The sequence below is a fragment of the Zeus faber genome, assembly GCF_960531495.2.
Source record: "Zeus faber genome assembly, chromosome: 18".
NCBI lineage: Eukaryota > Metazoa > Chordata > Actinopteri > Zeiformes > Zeidae > Zeus > Zeus faber.
In genome coordinates this window covers 28,802,560-28,807,613 of record NC_137210.1, presented here as the reverse complement: position 1 = coordinate 28,807,613, position 5,054 = coordinate 28,802,560, and the positions used below count along the sequence as shown (strand labels likewise).

Below are 5,054 nucleotides of genomic sequence, written 5' to 3'. Positions count from 1 at the left end.
TCACAGACAGAGAGCTGCTGGAGCTCTGGAGGCAACACTGAAAAACAGACGCAGAGAAAGATGTGTGAAACCTTACAAATGGCGCACTCTACTAGATACTTTGCATTGAGTTTTCTAATCCCCGGATCTAATCAAAGTTTACAATAATATGAAATATGTGATTTGAATATAAGTCAATACCCAGGTATCTGTAAGAGCTCACCTGTCTTATCCTCTGGTCATGGATTATCACTGGCGAGTAGTCACAAATGGATTTTGGGTCAAACACTATCTCCTGTTTTATTAATATTTAGGATGAGAAAGTGTTCACCACACCAGTGAACAAAGCTCTGGATTATAGACTTGTGGGTTTGACTGTCACAGTAGTTTAACTTGAGACCTAGGAAGGCTTTATCAAATGAGAAATTCACCAAGTAATTGTGTGTACGTTGCCTCATTCAGCAAAGTCCCATATCCATGACATTTTCATATTTTGTTTTGTTTTCAATAAATCTCAAATCTGCTCCTGTTACATTTCAGACTAATTACATAAAGGATCTGCGTGAACCCAGACACCTTGAGAATTTTACACCACAAGGCTTTAATAAACACTTAATGATTTGAACTATAGATGTCAATAAACTATAAATGTCAATGACGTTTTATTGATATTGTGAATATCTGTTGTGCTCATATCATTTTGCTTAGTTATATTAAATGGGGAATCAACAGTTCATGAAGTTATTACCTGCTGACATTCATCTGGTCAACAGCTTGGTAGGAGAAATAATAAAAACTTACCTGACTGAGGCTGTCTGGTCTCCTTCCAATCTTCATCACTGTCTTCAGTCTCAGTTTCAGAAGAGTGTGAAGAGAAGAGCTGCTCAGCACCAGCTGGTTCTAAAGCAGCAGCTGGATCTGAGCTACTGGCTGCTTCTGACACTCCCCAGTCCTCTCCATCAGCTTCTGTTTCCATCTGTTCAGTTGAGGTGCTGGCTACATGTTCTGCCTCTCTCTTCTCCTCAGTTTGGCTTTGATGAAGCTGGGACCACTGAACGCACTCTTCATCATGTTCAGTCTTCACAGGAAACTCCTCCTCTTCCTCTTTAATCTGTGGGGGCCCTGGCTCCTCCTGGCCCAGACTGGGGCTCCACCCCTGCTGCTCAGGGAGAAGCTCCTCTTTATAGACAGGGAGCTGAAATACACAGAATACACAGGCACACAGAAGGTTGTGTGAAACCTCAAGACAGGCACATTCAACTTTATAAACTTTGCATTGAATTTTGTAAAACTCAAATTTAATCAATCTAAGTTTACAATAATAAGCAGTATGTGATTTTAATAATAAATGACATTTCCCTGTGCACATTAACAAAGCACTTACTACGTAGGGGAAAGTTACTGCTATTTAAAACCTGGATATGGTTAAAAGATGAATGAAAAAAGTGAGATAGAAGCTGCTGGACCTGTGGTGTAGAGAATATAACACATTTACAAGGTTCATTACTTCACCAAAGAAACACCTTATGACTTCTCTAATGAGTGAGTCTCTTCCAGATAAGCCAGTAAACAGCCCTCCGAAGAAACAAACCTGAATTAATCCACCTGACGCCGTAGCCAAAGCTACTCTGCTCAATGCTTTTAACAAAATAAGTGAAAATCAATGAATTAATTTTACCTTGTTAATCAGTGTTAATGAAAGGTAGATATACTACCAATAACATTCACCTACTCCTAGATCTATTTGATTATTCTAAACTAATTAATAATGAAACAATTATTCTTTTTTTTGGTTTCTACAAAACCTCTGACACATTAGAACACCCCACTCAGTCCTGACCAGTGAATTAAATGGCTGATATCTTTCTTTTTTCATATTATGCCACTGTTGTAGTGGCATAATATAAAAAAAAGACAATTAAATTGTCTTTTTCAATTATTTACATTACAAATGTCAACTAAAATTTCATGATGTACAATATTGTCACAGGGATTTAAATGCTTTACTTTACTCATTTGAATTAAAAAAGTGATCAAATAAAAGATAAAATTAAACTGTACCTTTCCTGTCAGAACAGTGGGGAAATCTGTATCAAATTTGTTGCTTAATCCAAACCTGTAAAAACATTTTTTATTGATTAATAGTGAATTCAGGATCACCTCATACACAATCCTATAAGATATTATATATATCACACATCTCTACATGAATGTAAAATCCTATATTAAATAATTCAAATCAAAACAGATATCAGGCTTAAAAGTCCAGTTTTCAAATCAAAATAAAATATTTCAGGTCTCACATGTGTTTCAGTGTCATTTTCTTTCATTTATGCTATAAAAAAAGGGTACCCAGCATCCAAATCTTTAAATGATGACACCTCTGAAAGACGATGAACAAATATAGGTATTAACATATTAAAATGATCTATACATAAAAATAATATCTTCAAATTGTTGTAACTTTTTGTTCTCATCATATAATTAAAATCATTTTTTTGTGATATATTTGACATTGGAAATTAGCCATGATGAGAAGATGCAAGCTGAAGGTCTGAAGTATTTTGAGTGTTTTTATTTGAAAACAGGAGTTTTAGTTGGGTATCACACTTGCATAACCATGTATTTCAATGTAATTTAACAATGGATTTAAAACAAGAAATGTCTACATTAGTTATCATGCAAAATTACTTATGATCATCACAAAATCTTCTTTATCATCCTGTCCTCCTTTAAAATAACTTTAAAAACTGCTCATAACCTTTTTATGTTCTCTTTCTCTGCATAGAGAACATCTTGTTTATTATTAGTGTATTGTATGTGTATTTTGCTTTCTGTTTAATTTTTAGACAGAAAACTTTTACTTTGTCTGTCTGGAATACAATGCACGAACCCATACCAAGACAAATTCCTTGTATACAAGAATGTACTTTGCCAAATAAACAGACTGATTCTAAAACAGAAAATGTTCACGTCTCAATTCATGAAATTCAGGATCAGTTCAAGAATTTGTCTATGGGCTAGTTGTGTGTGTTGTGTTATTAAAAGGTAAAAGTAAAAAATAGAAAAAACAACAATGTCGGTAGTTTTTGTGATAGAAAAAAGGTGAAAACTAAGTCCTTTGGAAGGCAAACGCTAAAGTGAATGCTACTGTGAGAGATGCCAAATAATTTATCGAAAAATAAAATTGATTGTTTTGCAATCCATCAAGAAAATAGCAAAATAGCGGAGGGATGTTCAGTATGTTTTTGGGATGATGTGTTTTAGATGTAAAACATGGTTTTACTGATGCATCCTGTGACAGCACTCTATATATATATATATATATATATGTGTGTGTGTATGTATGTATGTATGTATGTATGTATGTATGTATGTGTGTGTATATATATACAGTTTATGTGGTTGATGCATACCAGGCTCGGTAATTCAATATTTTCACTAAATACATCTTTTGAATGGAGCTCTATGGGAATCTACGCTCTAGTTTACACTTTGCATCCAGAGAATGATCCAAATCCTAAATAAACGCGAGGGGTTAAAGAGTCTCGTAATCATGCCGCTTTCACGACACTGACGCTTCTCCTCGGTGTGAACTTCCACATTGATTAACATGGCAGCGTTTCTGAAGCGCTGCCATGCCACTTTCGTGACGCTCACATGCTGCTTCCGGTGTGGCCCAGGGGATAGGAAACAGGACTGTTGATGCAGTATCAACTGCTACAGTATCAACTGCTACAGTCAGCTCGCTCAATTGTTCCCAACGTTAAAACAGAACCACACAACGTGAGTTGGTATTGCTACTCAATACCTTTAAGGTATCGATTGAAATAACCCAGTACCAAATATTGTTGAAATGTCTCCAGTCAAACAATACCTGCATTCAATCCTTTTTGTAGCCAGATCTAGAAAAAAATGACTATTTGTGTGGTTTTGCTCACAGCCAATCACTGCAAGCATTGCTCGATTTTATAAGACGTGTGATAGGCTCCTGGCCGCTGTTAAGGCCAGATACATCTTAAAACAACAGTCTGTTAAAAGATAGATTCACCTTAAAACAAGTCTGTTAAAGGACAGATTCATCCTACAACAACAGTCTGTTAAAGGACAGATTCATCCTACAACAACAGTATATAGATTCATCTTATAACGACAGTCGGGTGTCCATATCAACAGAAAAGGAGGTTTTCCTCGCTGTCATCATTTCTCCTGTATTGGCTATCTGTTTAAAATGACACTGCCCAAATACTTCATTGTACCGTTCAGTAAAGTTATTTAATAAATATTTCAATGGTTTGAACACTTTCAAGATGTAGTGGAGTAAAGTCATTTGGTTGGGTTGGAGTGGTGGCATTTTAAGAAACTCAACGCTTCCATTCACATGATGGGTATCGAATAAAGCGATGGCACAGGAATCACTTTAATGGTACTGATGTTGGTGCTGGTATCGTAAACACCCAGCCCTAGCAGTCAACGTGGCTCATCGCTGTCAGGTGGACGTGCGTTTACAGAGTGAAAGTGACAGCAAAGTGAAAAAGCACGTTTCAAAACAAAATGGCGAGTCGGTGTGATGACGTTAGCCGCCAAGCTAGCATGAGGCTAGGCGGTCCGAGTGGGAACGAGCGAAGCCGATAAATACGAGCTAATAATGTGTTGTCGCTTACTGTACAGCGATGTGCCCAGCTCCTCTCATAACCACGGGCTGTGGACAGTATCTGGATAAGAGCTCCTCACTCACTACGTGCTCTTCCACCTCGTCTTCCAGCTCAAAGTCCGCCATGTTGGATCCTCACAGGCCCCGCCGGTGCACGACTCGTGAACGACTCGGTCGTAGCGAACGATTCTTTTAAACGAGTCGGGAGTCCCTCCGGCAAAGGAGTCGTTTGTTCGTTCGTTGCATTCTTCTTCCGCTCGTATCGATCATTTGGACAGAATCAAAATGTGTTTTGGTGAGAATTCCGTGTCCAATGGAGTCGAACCGACTCTTATGACTCTGGTTAGCTGTTGACATGAGAATCCCGACCGACTCGTTTTACTGAGTCACTCGTCAGGAACCAAATCTTTAAAGATGATCG

General features: G+C 37.6%; 1 long non-coding RNA gene across 1 annotated transcript; it reads right to left on the bottom strand.

Annotated features, from left to right (window-relative positions):
* Positions 1-1,094: 1,094 nt before the first annotated feature.
* LOC307243852 lies at positions 1,095-4,729 on the bottom strand. The gene is made up of 3 exons (XR_013844632.1): positions 4,644-4,729; positions 2,041-2,095; positions 1,095-1,174 (listed from the first exon to the last, which is right to left on the bottom strand). It is a non-coding gene; the product is annotated as an uncharacterized lncRNA (long non-coding RNA).
* Between the last annotated feature and the right edge of the window lie 325 nt (positions 4,730-5,054).